This window comes from Hetaerina americana, unplaced genomic scaffold (genome assembly GCF_022747635.1).
Source record: "Hetaerina americana unplaced genomic scaffold, ioHetAmer1.1.p SCAF_22, whole genome shotgun sequence".
NCBI lineage: Eukaryota > Metazoa > Arthropoda > Insecta > Odonata > Calopterygidae > Hetaerina > Hetaerina americana.
Window position 1 is genome coordinate 3,868,230 of NW_027286786.1, and position 17,479 is coordinate 3,885,708.

Sequence of the window (17,479 nt, forward strand, 5' to 3'; positions counted from 1 at the left end):
CTTAACCACTTGAGCTATGGTTCAATTTAGTTTTATTCGGTCTAGTATGTTACACTGCTTGTGTTTACATTGTACACATTGTCAGCTTACAGATTATGGTTATAGCATATTTTCTTTCCTTATTATGGTTACACACTTACATAGACATACATTCATATACATTGCATAAAACAATTGTGACCATGAACAATACTGTGGAAGGAAATAATAATGGCAGGGTTTACAAAATATAGAAGGAAATATTTGGATTAGCAGCGGAACTTTACATTTGGTTGGAATTATTGATAGCTTTGAAGCACAGCTATTCAGAAAAACAACTTTTTAACCACGGACGAAGTGTGTCCGGTACCGGGGACAGCAACATCCGTTCCACCAATGCTTGCATACCTTTAGCGGAATGTTAAATTGCAGTCCTCAAATTTGTGAAACTCCACGATTAGGGTGGTCATTATGAAGGATTTTAAGCTCGGAAAGAGCCGAAAGTTCAAGGTGATCGGATTCATGTCGGTCATGGCACCACCACCGAACACGTCCCAGGTTTTATAGATCTTTTTTTAGAGCTTCCCATTCTCTGATTTTATCGTTGCATCCAAGGATCAGATGCGCGACGTTGTCTATTCGACCGCATGACGGACAAAGGGGCGAATTGGCTAGCTGAAGGTGGTGCCTCACTTCCCTCGTCATGACTGTGTCCGCGATTAGGTTAAACATTCCACTACGTGCCTCATCGTTCGCCCTGCTGGTCGCCCAGTTTTTCCAAGAAATCGTTCTTTTTTGTGTATTTTGACATACAGGGTCTTGACCCGAATTGCTTCTCCATCTCGCAGGAGAGAAGCGACCTTTTTTGTTTCATGAAATGCCCTCCGGTGGCATACGTCGCGCACGAGTTCCTGCCACGCGTCCTTGAGGAGTGCCTTGCGCCACGCGTCGTCACCGCCGAGGATGCGCAGGCTAAGCTTCGCGTAGACCACCTTCGCCTTTAGAGCTGTATCGGTTACATTGAGATCACCCTGCTCAAACGGGCCATAGAGCTGGTTTCGGGACACTTTCTTCACGTAGCCATTCCAGATCATTTGGTTGGTCACTCTAATAAAGTATGCATTGTATTTAGCGGGTAAGGGCCACAGATGGGCTACATACCATATCCTTGGGTAGACAATCTGGTTGAGGAGGCGGACGCGGGTCACGATCGGGAGGGAAGGGAGTGAAAGCTTTCTAGCACTCCATTTTACATGATGGTCAATAATTCCCCAGTTTCGCTCAATCGTGGGAGCCAACTCCTTCTCCCACCAGAACCCTAAGATTTTGAGCGAGGGCGCTTCTGACCAACCGATGGAGGTCGAGGGCCGGTTGCCCTTCAGCAGCAAAAACCTGGATTTCCGGTTGTTGAGGAAGATACCACCCTGCTCATATGACGTTAATACGAGGGTCATCCGTAAAGTAGTACCCGTTCGTGAAATAAAGACACAAAAGTAAATATTAACAAACATAAAAAATTTTATTTGAAAGAGGATACTTTAAACTACTTCTCAACATAATCTCCAAGCAAATTAAGGCATTTGTCATAACGTGTGACAAGTTTCTGTATTCCTGCTGCATAGTCCTTCGCCGCCAGCTCATTGAGATACGCGAGGGACCCATCTTGCACAAATTTTTGCATAATGCAGATGGTGTTTAACAATTTCATGAACAATTGTTCCAGAAACATTGGGAAAATGCTCACAGATGTCATCAATTGTGACGCGCCGATCGTTCCTCACGAATTCGTCAACTGAGCTCACCAGTTGGTCTGTAATGACAGACGGTCTCCCCGAACGCTCATCGTCGTGTGTGTTCCCCCTCCCCATGTTGAAGTTGCGACACCACCGCCGAACAGACGACTCGTCCATTACATTGTCTCCATACACCTCCTTTAATTGGCGATGAATATCACATGGGCGAACGTTTCTTGCATTGAGGAATTTAATCACTGCCCTCACTTCACAACTGGCGGCGTTCTCAATTTTTTTAAACATTGTAAACAATCACAGAAACAACACAGGCAATGCTAGCGTCACGCAACTTGGCTCAGAGAAGGCAGACAAGCCACTGAAGCTATCTGACCTCGTCCAGCGGCTACTCGCGTCGTCAGCACTTCATGCGGCACGAACGGGTACTACTTTCCGGATGACCCTCGTAAGTCGTGGGCTAGAGCCATCTGAGACGGGGCGTCTACGTCTATGTCGTCAGCGTATGCGACGCCCAGGCAGACGGCGCCGTGACGGCGTACCCCGATTCCACTGCTCTGCAGTCGTCTGAGTATGGGGTCTAAGGCAAGGGCGAACAGCAGCATTGCCAGTGGGCAGCCCTGCCGAACGGAGTTCCTGACGGGGATGGGCGGCGAGGTGGCATTTTTTATCCTAATTATGGAGTATGTTCCGTTGTACATCGTTGAAACGGCACGAATGAAGTACTCGGGGAAGGCCATCGTCTTGAGCACAGTAAGAATCCATTCGATCCGGACCAGGTCAAATGCTTTCTCAAGATCGATAGCCAGCAGTGATAAAAAACGATCGCCATACAAGGGCGCGGAAAAAATAATGTCGCGAATTAAAAGTGCTGCATCAAAGATGTTTCGCGTTTTTGACACGGCGTACTAGGATGGAGAGAGGACGATGTCGGCAACAGCCGTCATTCTACCTGTATATCGTAGGACGTGCGCCAATATTTTATAGTCTGCGTTTAAAAGGGCGATTGGCCGAAAGCCGTTGAACCACTTGGGCCGCGTTTTCTTTGGTATAAGCGTTATCACGGCGGTCCTCTGACTTGCAGTCAGAGGACCGCCGCTAGCTAAAATACAGTTAAAAAGGTGGGTTAAAATAGGCTTTAAAACATCCCAGTACGCTAAATAAAATTCAAAGGGTAGGCCGTTCAAGCCGGGTGCTTTGCCCTTTGGGAACATGGAGGAGACGCAGTCCAGTTCGTCTGAACTTATGACTCGACCAAAATCGTCTTTTTGATCTGTGGAAAGCGTAGGGAGAGGGGGTGTGTCTCCCACCTTCCACGGAGGATACCTGTCAATGGTATTTTGAAAGTGCCGGCCCGCTTCCCTAAGGAGGTCGGTATCACCGGCGGCAGATTCTCTGACAGGGATTCTGTCTATATCGGAGCCAGAGTTGGATTTCATCCAGCGCCGAAGCTCAGATAGCGTTAGGGGGCCCCCTATATCCGTGTCCAGTTCTTTTTGCCACTTTTGGGGAGCGTATTTTTGGAGCTCGTGGCCCAGGATAATTTTTTTTAGGGACGACACTTGGGCGTGGAAACCCTCCGGCGCCACATCCTTACGCAGTAGCTCTTCTAGCGCTCGGCGGTAGAGAGGATGGTGTAATTTTTTTCCCAACGCCACTCAAAGGTTTGCCTTTTGATGTGGGTGACGATGCGGGGTTTGAAAACCTCGTCCCACCATAGAGCGAGGTTTGCACCGGGAAGGAGTGCCGCGATCAGTTCACACACCCGGGTGCGGATAGAATCACGACGAGTCGCGTCCTCCAACACGCGGAGGTCCATGCGCCACACGGAGCCGCAGCGGTGGACGTGCGCGCCCGGGGTTGTGTCCAGGCACGTAATTCTCATGATCACTGCGCAGTGGTCAGAGAAGAACACCGGGAGGGTGTCCACCGTCTGGACATCATTCTTTAGGAAAGCCGAGACGAAGAGGTAGTCAATCCGCGTCCGAGAGTTAGGCCCTGATCGCGTGAAGGGGGCGGGACCGGTGTAATAAGAACGCACTGCGTCAATCGCTCCAATGGAGTCGAACATCAGTGAGAGCGCCCGGCTTGGGTAGTATGTCACCTTATCCCTGTTCGAGGCACTATCCTCTCGGCGGTAGATGGAGTTAAAATCTCCGCCCAATATGGCCTTCCCCGAGAAGGAATACAGGTAGGGGAGGAGAAGTTCATTGAAATATGTTTCGCGCCCTGCCCTCGCGCGCTCACCGGAGGGAGCGTAAAGGTTTGTGATATGGACACCATTCACGATAACGGACGTTATTCGGCCCGAGGGTTGGCGGCGAACATGAGAAAACTGAATGCCATTTCGGACTAGGGTGGTGGTGCCAGAATGACTTTCGGCGAAATTGCCGATAGGCTGAAAGATGTTTGCATCCCAGACTATGTCCTCCTTTACCTCTTGAAGGAGGATAACATCAGCCCTAAGGACGCGGAGAAAACGTTGGAGAACTGCAATTTATAAAGCGCTATAAACGCCAGCAATGTTAAGCGAAATAATATTCATTGGTGGAATGAGAGGACAGCTGTGGGCACCGGACATCACTTACCAGAGTCCTGGTCGTGGCTTACATTGCTTCGGTCGCGGCTCGAACCCGGGCGACGAGTGCTTCGCCGCTTCCCGGGACGCTTCGTCCGACGGGTCGACGATCGAGGTCTCGAGTTGTCACCGCATACCTCCCCTCCGACCTCGTCCGAAGAGGAAGACCCAGCCGTGGTCTCTACGAAGAGCGGATTACTCGGCGGCATTCCACGGGGGGCCCTCATCGAGCGAGCAAAGCTGTGGGCCGTCCCAGCCCAGGAGGTGGCCTCAGGGGGGGGGGGGCGGGGTCGCGGACTGGTGGTCATCTGCCGAAGGGGCCCCGTCGGGAGAAATCAGAGGAGATCGGTCGAATTGGTCCGCCTCTAGAGGAGCCCTGGGAAGATCGTCGACACCTTGGCTGTCCTCAAAGGAGAAGGACGGTGGAATGTTTGGGATTGTTGACGTCGACAAAGTTTTACTCGTACATGTGTCAACTTCCACGGCCGGTGATACTTTCTTGAGTTTCCGTGATAACGGAATCGAGGGGCCCGCCGTTGATGAAGGGGGACAGTCGTAATCGGATGCATCCTCCCCCGCTGTCACCAGTGATTCTCGGGGAGTTGGAAGCCCGTGAAGCGAGGATTGCGGTGAGAACGCGTCGCTGGCGTGGCGTGAGAAAGGAAGGACGCAGGATGATCCGTCCTCTTTTGACGGGGTCACGGAGATAGGTCGGTCGTGAGAGTGTATCCGAGCTGGTAGGGACCGCAGCTTGATCGATGTTCGAAATCAGCAGTGCAGTGTCGTCCGTCCTCTTCTTTTTCGGATCCCTTTCTTCCGTTGACGACTTTCGCTCCCTCTGAAATTTCCCTCCAAGTGGAGGGGGATGCGGGGTTTCGGCGGGAACAGCTGGGGGCGCACCCTCGATAAGTATCAGGGACCGCGTCCTCTCCTCCACAGCCATCTCGGGCTCATCTATCTCCTCGGCGGTGTGCGGATTGGAGGTCAAAAACATTGCCTCCGCATAGCTCTTCCCTCCCTGGTTCCGAGGTCAGGTCTTGCGCTCGTGACCTTCTTGGTTGCAACGGGCGCAGGTGCGGCGCTGACCCTCGTAGATGATGATGGCCCGGTTGCCGCCGATGTGGAGGTACGAGGGGATATTTCTTTCGACCGTCATCCGCACCACTCTCGTACCTGTCAACACGCGCGCCATTTTGTCGCCCTCCCACCTGTTCTCCCACGAGCGATGGATTTTTCCAAAACGTTGAAGCTCGCCTGTTATATCTTCCAATGCGGTCTCCACGGGGAGACATAGAACCCTGACATAACAAGGGCTACCGGAGGTCTCGCCAATAGTAATCGTCGTCCTCGGATCATTTTTGGATGGAAACGGTAGTTTTCGTGGGATATTATCTAGAATTCTCTTCATAGTAGCTTTAGTCGCCAACTTCAGGAATACCAAATTGCGGTTATATCCAAATTGGATCGCCACAATCTCTTCGGGTGTGAGGCCTAGCGACTATAGTGTAAAGAGGTGGACCTCCGACGGAGTAGGGGGCTTGGCCTTCTCATCAACTTGCAAGGCGAGCGTGTTTACGCGACGTACGACCATTTTGAAAGAAATCAAATGGAGCACGCCAGCGCGAAAAAAAAGAAGAGCGCACTGAAAGCACTCCAAGAAAGAAAGAAAAAAAAACACTCATGTGCACTCCTTCCCCGCTACACGCACCGGCGTTAGTAAATTAAAAGGAGCCTAAGCTCTACACCAGGAGTCAAGGTCAGTCTTGATCCAGTAAACAAAACAAGGGCGCGGCCTTCCCGGCGGAAGAAGTCGATAGTCAAACCGCACGCTTCTTGATGAACTAGGCGGTCAACCGCCGCTCGAAACAAAACACGATCGGAACCTTGATTTCCGAGAGAGTCCGGCAGTGCCGCTCTCCAAACCCCGGCGGCCGAAGCCTCGGACGCCGGCGAATTTTAGACACTCGGTGAACACAGGCACGTCCTGCTATCGGGGCAGCTATCGCGGAAACGTAATTTACCCTGAGATCCGTGGGTTTAATATGTCGCCAAGCGCCCCGATTCTTTAGCCAAGAGATGGCCTCAGGGGGCTGTTTCACCCACCAAAGGAGAAACAAACACCACACAAGAGGAAAGGACAGTGGGTTAGAATTAATACAACATCATACAGGAAAGGAACAGTGCGTTTCGTGGCACGCATAGCCAGAAGAAAGAGATGAGCCACATTGGCCAACTACACATTGAAACACAAAATCCCGCCAAACGGCGAATAAATACACATTTATATAGAAACAGATATAAGGAAAAGGGATAGGAACACATATAAAGGACGAACACAATAGAGGTGGGGAAGGCGGAATCGAGCGGATCACAAGAGTAAAAATATTTCCTTGACCGGGAGTCGAATATATATATATATATATATATATATATATATATATATATATATATATATATATATATATATATATATATATATATATATATATATATATATATATATATATATATATATATACATAGATACATACAATCGAACACAAAAAAAAATAAATATATATATATATATATATATATATATATATATATATAAGAGAAAGGGTGGTCAGTTCCTATTCCTGTGCCGGTTAGAGTTCCCCAGGAAGATCTGGTACCCGAATAGCTTGGGTGGAGCTGCAGGTGCCCAGAGAGGTTTGCCCGGGAAGCGAACCCGGGCCCTACGGTCAGTAGTCCAACGCTCTACCCCTGGAATACCGCGACACACACACATACATATAACAAATGAAACTCAACACGTATTCCGAATTTTTGATGGCCAAACACCTTCATCTGGGGAAAGAAGGATCTGACTTAATTCCTTCTTGCTCCAGAGGAAGGTGAGGGTGCCCCGAGAAGATTGCCCGGGGCCCTCCGGTCAGTAGTCTCTAACCTTGGACGACGCCATTATTTATCTTAAAAATTAACCATGACCACGTTAATCAATTGAATTACAGTAATAGAGTTGAGGTATCGCAAAAAATTTTCACTTTTTTGTTATATTCATCCACATGTTATTTGATTGTGTCTGTATTCTGAAAGATCTGTTACTTACCAAACTATTGTTTAAATTACATTTCCGATTTATTTTGTGACAATTCAATGGGTTAATGCGTAGTAAAAAGTAATAAAAGGATCACAAAATATATTTCCGAGCATCAGGAGCGTTTTCAGATCCTGTGTATTTATTTGCCCTTACTGTGGATTGTTCCATGTCATTGTGTAAACCCGAATGCAATAAAATAAATACCTTTGAACTGAGTCCGACCTGAGTTCAAAAATCAGTTATCCATCTTAAATAGAAGTGATCCCTATCGCTTGTAAATGTACCATATGAAAGCAGCCTATATCGGTTTATAAAAATACAAGTGATCTATATAGATTATTTCCATTATGGTGGCCTCATTTTCGGTGGTATATATAATTAGCATATTATTATTAGTTATTTAGGCTTTATATGGACATACAAAATGATACAACAACACATTCCCTTGCCTTTCTTAGCATAAAACACAGCCTGACATCCGACCCTATAATACATATAGGCCTCTTCAATTTCGTAAGTCTGCTTCCTCCCTTCATCCCGTCCGATTAGCATTTCCTATTCCTTCCCCTTCATCGTTTTCCCAGCGTTCTCCTCACCATCACAGCCCGCAACATACATATCTCTCGCACAATCGCCAATTAAAATGCTTTCCATCCACCTCTCCGGACTCCTAAGGATTTATCCTCATCCACTGTACCCACCGCTTACCCATTTGTTTTCCTTTTTTTCCACTTCACCTTAACCACCATTTTCCTCTCCCCCATCTCAAAAGCCTCAAATCTACACCAATCATCCTGCTTCAATGACCATGTTTCCGCGACGTTCTTACTTTCCCAATAAATAGAAGTCCAGGATGAATTTTTGTTGCAAATCAGACTTGACATTTAATTCTATTTATGCAGTCCAGGGAACCGCGTTGTACTACTGACCGGAGGCCCCGGGTTCGATTCTCTGGGCACCCAAGCTGTGTGATTTTCCGGGTACGCGAGCTCCCTGGGAAACCAAAACTGGCACTATTTTTACTGCTGCTGATTTTAAACTCTGTAAAATTTAATAGTTATTATTCTTTTGTTTACTTTGCCATCAACCCTGCGCCACTTCTTGATTGGGCCAGCTCTTCGTCTCAGATTCCGCCGAAGATGGAAAATCTCGTCGGGGATATCTTTCTAAGATTCGTTCTTTTCAGGCTGGTATTGAAACTTGAGAAATGTTTTTTGGTCTTTTACTACCATCGACGAAGGACACCAGCCGGCCAAATGTGAAATATGATGGCGTGGGAAAAGTTATTATTATTTACTAATCAGTTCTTTCTCTCCGGAGAGAGGGAAGTGCTAATCCCCGCGTCCCTGGAGCAGGGAAGTCGAAATCTCCCTCGGGCTCACCTTGAGGAGCCAAGCATGACGGCTTCGTTTGATTGGAAGGGAGTGATAGATTGATATAGATTGATTACTCGTCCGCGTATCGCGTCAAAGTGCCCGCGGCGACGGCGTCAGTCAGTTTGCGAGATACTCACGAGATGGCGCCGATGAGTTCCTGCTTCTGCTGCTCCTTGGCCTTGATGGAGCCGCCCTCTGCGAGCGCCGACTGAAGCTCCCTCTGCAGCACGGCCAGCTTGCGCCGCTCCGCCTCCAGCAGGAGGCTCGTCACCTGCGGGGGATGGAGTAGCGGGATCGAGGCATTAGTCGATCGATCGATCGATCGATCGATTGATTGATTGCATTGCATTGGGAGACATGCTTCCCCATCGCAACGCGGGGGCATCGCACGTTCATTCACTCGTCGGCCCGTCCCTCCCACGTGTCACCAAAGAAAACTCATATTCAATGTACACACCAATGTTTTGCAATTGTTTCCCGAGCGGAAGTGGCGCGAATAAGTCAAATATTAACAAGGGAATAGCGGCGAGCGTGAGGACACTCCGAAAATTACCCCCAACTCTCATTCAACTCCACTCCTGCGCACTCCTGTCCACTCATTCCTCCCCCCGCCCCCCGATAAATGTCATTCATTCCTTCTGGAATATGAGTTCACGGGGCCACAGCCCTCCCACGCTCGCTTGTGCTCCTCCCGGTGACGCACCCCCCCCCCCAGCATCCCTCTCCGCGCCCACCCAAGTCGCCATCCCCTCGGGCCGAAACCTCCCCTCCAACTCGACTCCTATCTTTAATTTTAAACAGGAAGTGTGTGCTTGCGGAATCCGTGGACCACCTTACATAATGAGCTCTTCGGGACAATAATTGGTCGCCATACTTTATGCATAGTTCATATTTACCGGAGGGATGAATGGACTCAAAAATGGCGAGCATGGCCGTTGCTCGATGGTGGTGGTGGTTTGGGACGGAAACCACGGTTTGGTCACTGCCGCATTTCTCCGCCTCCCCTCACAGGACTCACCCTGACACAGCTCTCCCCCCCCCAGCCCAGCAACACTAAAGTCGAGTGGTATCGGGTTAAAATAACTTGCCATTCCATTTCCAAAAAAATATTTCCGTGAGCACCAAGGATTCACAACCAGAGTTACATTATCACTTCAAAACTATGGAATGTTTTCAAGGGAAGGGTGAAATTGGTGGGTTGTACAAGAAGGTTAAAACACTATCGGGAAGTAAGAAGGGAAATTAAAAAAGTATCAGTTAGAGATAAGTCGTGAAAGATGATAGTTGACACAGATACCATCGAAGAGAGATACAAGGAATAAATACACATGTAGACGAACTCAATGATAAGAACTTAGGCCAACAAGCATAGACCTAGAAAGAAAATATGACGTAGGTGAGGATACTCCTTAGGCCCAGGCATACTAAGCGATGATATGGAAAGGGCATTTAAGGAGATGTTATAAAGGAAGACCGTGGGGGTAAACAAAATTCCTCGAGAGCTACAAAATTGTTTAGGAAAATGTGGGAGAAAGAGTTTATATGGACTGACCGGCAAGAAATCTGGCAGGAAGACTTTGTGATATCAGTATTAATTACTATTCCGGAAAAGGTAAAGGCTGCATTATGTGAAGACCAATTAACAATAAGTAAAGTAGAATTTAATGAAGGGGAGAGGTACGATATATATATATATATATATACACACATATATATCCATATCCCTCCCATGAACTATAACCTTGACGTAGGAGAAGGGCTTTTGCGTGCTAGCGGGAGTAATGAGATAACTGCCCCTGGTAGGGCCCCCTATGCCAGATAGGTCGAAGGTTAAGACCCGGACGAAAGGTAGTCCACGCAGCGTCTGTTCCTCAGTGAGGCGGCTGCAATGGCGTCTGACCCCAGTGGGGCGGCCAGTAAGTGATGGTGTCACGTTAAAAACACTATTGAGGAAGGCAACGGGAAACCACCTCAATTATCATTCCCAAGAACCTCAATGATGGAAAGTATAGAGAATATTTATATTCTCTGTACTCTCCATCATTATCACCGTTTCTGCTCAACGTTTATGTGGAGGAAATGATTAAAGGGGCATGGGAAGAACTGGAGGTAGGAATGAAAGTGGGTGGGGAATTCATAAAATCAGTTAGGATTGCTGATGACCAATCTCTAGATTGTAAGCCAGGGAAGGGGTTACAATCATGGTGGGCAAGGAGAGGGGTTTTTCGGAAGAAATCCTATGGAGGCATGAAAAATGGATGAGGGTCTATTGATTTTGCAGTGACATGTTAAAGACTATTAGAGGGGAGAATTTTAGACAAACGAGGAAAGGGCAGGAACAGGATAGGGATGTTGGACAGGATTACGCGAGGAAGGAAGTACACTGAGATAAAGAGGGATCTGACATAGATCAGGTTTCTGGATTGTATTTTGTTAGGAGTCACAAAATATTTATTTGGTGCATCAGTCTACCCAAAAATAACTCAACCGGATAGATTAATTAATAATTAATTCACATACACATAAATAAACACTCGAGTATATTGCGGGTGCGGCGCTTGGATCCAGAATACTATATTTTTAATTTTAATTTCCCCCCATATCGTAGTTCCACAGGAGGTCGCGGTTGGCGTTCTTGAAAGCTAAAGGCATCGAGTAAACAGTCATAACCTTAAAATGGCCGAGATGTTACGTTGAAGTACGGAGTAGACGCGTAGAGCGCTATAATAGAAAGTGTTCCCGCCGGGTGTTATATTTGGAAATAATTCGACTCTTCCGGTGGTACCCAAGATCAACTGTTTGCGATATTGTGCCTAAGTAGAATGAAGCAAAGACCTCTGGGGAAGGTTCCAATCACCAGAAGGCGAATGACGAAATCTAATTCGAAGGAACGCATCCGTGCCCGGATTTATCCCTTTCTTTATAGAATTTAGATTAACGAATTTTGACGTCGAATCTAATACATCTCTGACTGTCCTTTCTTTGCGTTTCCATGGTTTAAAAATCTATAACTGTGTTTTAATACATATTTTCGTCGCCAAAGAGCATTCTATTTCGAAGATATATCTATATATATATATATATATATATATATATATAGATATATATATATATATATATATATATATATATATATATATATATATATACATATATATAATATTGGGACGGCACAGTATTATATATATATATATATATATATATATATATACATATATATAATATTGGGACGGCACAATACCACACAAATGAATTAGTATCACCTAGAAGAACACTCACACGGTAAATTTTTTAAGCTTCCGGCTTTCTCCAAGGCAGACACGACAATTTACCGTATGAGTGTCCTTTTTAAGTGACTCAATTTTTCTTGTGTTCTATTGTGCCGTCCCAATATTATACTGAAGGTGTGAGTGTTTCCATATAATCGAATATATATATATTTATACACGAGGGTCATCCGGAAAGTAGTACCCGTTCGTGCCGCATGAAGTGCTGACGACGCGAGTAGCCGCTGGACGAGGTCAGATAGCTTCAGTGGCTTGTCTGCCTTCTCTGAGCCAAGTTGCGTGACGCTAGCATTGCCTGTGTTGTTTCTGTGATTGTTTACAATGTTTAAAAAAATTGAGAACGCCGCCAGTTGTGAAGTGAGGGCAGTGATTAAATTCCTCAATGCAAGAAACGTTCGCCCATGTGATATTCATCGCCAATTAAAGGAGGTGTATGGAGACAATGTAATGGACGAGTCGTCTGTTCGGCGGTGGTGTCGCAACTTCAACATGGGGAGGGGGAACACACACGACGATGAGCGTTCGGAGAGACCGTCTGTCATTACAGACCAACTGGTGAGCTCAGTTGACGAATTCGTGAGGAACGATCGGCGCGTCACAATTGATGACATCTGTGAGCATTTTCCCAATGTTTCTCGAACAATTGTTCATGAAATTGTTAAACACCATCTGCATTATGCAAAAATTTGTGCAAGATGGGTCCCTCGCGTATCTCAATGAGCTGGCGGCGAAGGACTATGCAGCAGGAATACAGAAACTTGTCACACGTTATGACAAATGCCTTAATTTGCTTGGAGATTATGTTGAGAAGTAGTTTAAAGTATCCTCTTTCAAATAAAATTTTTTATGTTTGTTAATATTTACTTTTGTGTCTTTAATTCACGAACGGGTACTACTTTCCGGATGACCCTCGTGTGTGTGTGTGTGTGTGTATATATATATATATATATACATATATATATATATATCATATCACACATATATACATATAAATATCTTATTATTATTAGGTAATCAACCGGTTAAAATAGGTTTTTGGATGGACATAATTACTAATTAAATAATTTGTAACCCCTAGGAAAACACAACATCCTACTCTACATCAGGTCCCCCTTCAGCTCTGAGTACATTCTTCCTCCCTTCATCCCGTCCAACATCCCTATCCTGTTCCTTCCCTTTCCTCGTTTGCATTACATTCTCCCTTCAATTACAGTTTTAAACATCCCGCTGTCGGTCAAAACCCCCTTCAGCCCCTTTTCCTGCCTCCATAGGATTGCTCCCAACAAACCCCTCTCTTCGCCCACCATACCAAGTACTTCCTCATTTGTTTTCATCTCTGTCCATTTCACCTTCTCCATTCTTCTCCAAACCCACATTTCAAAAGCCTCCAGTCTACGTCTATCCTCCTCCTTCAATGACCAAGTTTCCGCGCCGTACATAGCTACACTCCATATCAAAGGTTTTACGAGTCTATTTTTGATATCCTGATTCAACGACCCTGTCATCAACTCCCTCCTCCTTGTGAAAGCCTCTTTTCACAGCGCAATTCTTCTCCTTACTTCCCTACTACTTTGACGGTAATGGTCCAAAACACTACCAAGATACGTAAACTGTTCTACCTGCTCTAGTTTTTGACCTCCTATTTTTATGTTTATCTTAGCCTTTTTCTTTCTGGAAAATCGCATAACCTTTGTTTTATTAAGATTGATTCTCATTGCATACCTATCGCCCTGACTTTCCAAATCACTCAGCAATGCTTGCAGCCCCTTGGCTGACTGAGAAATAAAGTTTGGTCATCAGCGAACCTAATTGATTTTACGAATTCCCCGCCCACTTTCATTCCTTCCTCCAGTTCTTCCCATGCTTCTTTAATCATTTCCTCTGCATACAGGTGGCACAGCAACGGTGATAATGGGCAACCCTGCCTTACACCTCTTCCTAACACTCTCCATCCGGACTCCCCGTTCTCCACCCGCAATCTGAGCAGTCTAAGACATGTACAGGTTGCGGATTAGCCTCCTTTCTCTCCAATCTATTCCTATTTTCTGCAGAATACTCATTAGTTTTTCCCAATTCACTATATCAAACGCTTTCTCGAGATCTACGAAACAGGCAAATACCTCCTGGTTGTGTTCTATATTCCTCTTGAGCATAAATCTCCTTATTGCAATGGCATCACGCGTACCTCTCCCCTTCCTAAACCCAAACTGATCATCCACAAATTAATCATTTGCCCTACTTTCTATCCTTTTGTTTATGATCCTCAGAACAACTATAGCTGCGAGGGATATCAAAGCTATTGTCCTGTACTCCTCACATGATGAAGCCTTTACCTTTTTCGAAATAGGAAATAACACTGATATTACAAAGTCTCCCGGCAAGATTCCTTCCTCAGAGATACTAGGAAGCAGCCCAAATAGCCTCTCCCTCCCACATTTTCTTAACATTTCAATAGTTCCGTGGGAATGTTATCCACCCCCACGGTCTTATTTATTGTCATCTCCCTTAATGCTTTGTCTATCTCATTGTCTACTATGCCTGGACCTAAGCTACAGGGTTCGTCCGGAAAATAAGTGTACTGACTCCTGGGCTGCGATTGGAGGGGGGTATGTTGGCAAGCGACGCTGAAAAAGGCAGTCGGCTCTGAGCTGTGGTGTAGTGAGGAGCTCTGTTAACGCGAACCTCCACGCTTCGACCCACGTCACGGAACGCGATGCCGAAGTTTTTGGAGCAGCGTTATTCCATCAAATTTTCGGTAAAGCTTGGGAAATCGTCTACCGAAACTGTCGGTATGATTAACCAGGCTTACGGGGAGTCAGCCATGTCCAGAAACATGATCTTTCGGTGGCACAATATGTTCGTGGAGGGCAGAGAAGAGGTAGACGACGAGTCTTCGAGAGGTTCCCGATGATGCCTTCGCGGGAGCGTTCCAGGAATGGGAACGCCGCTGGAACAAGTGTATCGACTCACAAGGGTCCTATTTTGAGGAATATTAGCTTAAGATATGTAAAAGTGTAATACATTTTTTTTCCTGAGCTCAGTACACTTATTTTCCGGACGAACCCTGTATCTACCTCTACGTCATATTCTTTTTCACTGTCTAACTTTGTTGGTCGAAGTTCTTTACTATACAGTTCTTCTATATACTCCTTCCATCTCTCTTGGATTTTTCCTGTGTCAACTATTACCTTACCCGCGTTATCTCTAACTGTTAGCATAGATCTCCCTTTCATACTTCCCGATAAAGATTTTACTTTGCTGTACAGCGCACCGATTTCACCCTTCCTCTGCAAACTTTCCATATCCTCGCACTGCGTCTTCCACCATGATTCCTTTACTTTATTTGTTGCCCGCCTAAATTTATTAATTATATCTTTGGACTTCTTTTTGCCTAACTCTGTATTTACATTCTTCCATTTTCTCCGCTTATCCATCTTTGCAATCATCTCATCCGTAATCCATGGTTTCCCAGTCCTTTTATCGTTAACGGTTCCAATAGTGTCTTTTGCGGCTTTAGACAACCCTTTCTTGATACTTTCTCTTTTTTCTTCGAAAGTACTTAACTCTGTAACATCCTCCATCATTTCCTCTACCACCTGTTTGTATTCCTTCCTTTTCAAACCATTTAATGCTTCTACAATTCATTTTCTAACTCGACGCCCCTTCCTTAGCTTTTTGAAACGGACGCTACATTTCATAACAACTAAATTGTGGTCTGAGTCCGCATCCGCTCCCGGGAAGCTGTGCGAATTTTTCACACTGTTCCTAACCCTGTGTCTAACCAGGATATAATCTAGCTGATACCTTTCTGACTCACCTATCACTATCAAATGCTTCCCTGCAGGAACACATGCGGTTATGTCCTTTAACTGATCTTATATCCTCTCGAATTCTTCTTCCTTATGGTTGCTCGGTGGCATGTATACATGAATAAAAACCAAGTGCGACGGTTCTGCTTTTATCTCCATTAGTAATAATCTATCCGTTACCTGTTCTATGCTGACTACGCTTCTTCCTACCTCTTCATTTAATACTATGGCAACCCCTCTTTGGCTTTAGTCCCCACCGCTGGATATTATTCTATAATTATCACTCCAGTAATCCCCGCTATCCTTCCATCTCACCTCGCATTGACCTAAAATATCTATATTTCCCCTTTGCATCTCTCGCTTAACATTCTCCAATTTCCCTGTCCTCATCATTGTCCTAACATTCCACGTTCCTATTCTAACTAATTTGGTCTTCTTCTTATATGTCTTCTGTCCTGCTGATGCTGGTTTTCCCCCGCAAGGGTTTCGTGGGATGACGACCGCGGAAGACTTGCCTCCCCCGCTGCCGGGCACGACACACGGCCGATTGGGCCGAGCCCCATAGTTGCCAGGACTAAAAATCTCTGTATAGTCCATCATATAAATCTTGGGCATGATAATTGAGGTGGTTTCCCGTTGCCTTCCTCAATAGTGTTTTTAACGTGAAACCATCACTTACTGGCCGCCCCACTGGGGTCAGACGCCATTGACTGAGAAACAGACGCTGCGTGGACTACCTTTCGTCTGGCTCCCAACCTTCGACCTATCTGGCATGGGTGACCCTACCAGGAGCAATCATTATTACTCCCGCCAGGTGAGCTCTAGGGGTCATCGGAACGCAAAAGCCCTTCCACCATGTCAAGGTTGTAGTCAGGGGAGGAATATATATATATATATATATATATATATATATATATATACTCATATATACAGAAACATATATAAGGAAAAGGGATAGGAACACGTATAAAGGACGAACACAATAGAGGTGGCGAAGGCGGAATCGAACGGATCACAAGAGTAAAAATATTTCCTCAACCGGGACTCGAACACCGGATCTTTCCACTTACCGGGCGGATGCTCTTAACCACTTGAGCTATCGAGGATATGTAATTTACCCTGAGATCCGTGGGTCTAATATGTCGCCAAGCGCCCCGATTCTTTAGCCAAGAGATGGCGTCAGGGGGCTGTTTCACCCACCAAAGGAGAAATAGACAATACACAAGAGGAAAGGTCAGTGGTTAGAATTCATGCAACATCATACAGGAAAAGAACAGTGCGTTTCGTGGCACGCATAGCCAGAAGAAAGAGATGAGCCACATTGGCCAAATACACATTCAAACACGAAATCCCACCAAACGGCGAATAAATACTCATGCCCCCTGACGCCATTTCTTGGCTAAAGAATCGGGGCGCTTGGCGACATATAAGACCCACGGATCTCAGGGTAAATTACATATTCTCGATAGCTCAAGTGGTTAAGAGCATCCGCCCGGCAAGTGGAAAGATCCGGTGTTCGAGTCCCGGTTGCGGAAATATTTTTACTCTTGTGATCCGTTCGATTCCGCCTTCCCCACCTCTATTGTGTTCGTCCTTTATACGTGTTCCTATCCCTTTTCC

General features: G+C 46.0%; 1 non-coding gene across 1 annotated transcript; it reads right to left on the minus strand.

Moving 5' to 3' along the window:
* Positions 1-16,889: 16,889 nt before the first annotated feature.
* On the minus strand, positions 16,890-16,965 carry TRNAT-GGU (transfer RNA threonine (anticodon GGU)). Its single transcript has one exon. It is a non-coding gene; the product is annotated as a tRNA-Thr (tRNA).
* Between the last annotated feature and the right edge of the window lie 514 nt (positions 16,966-17,479).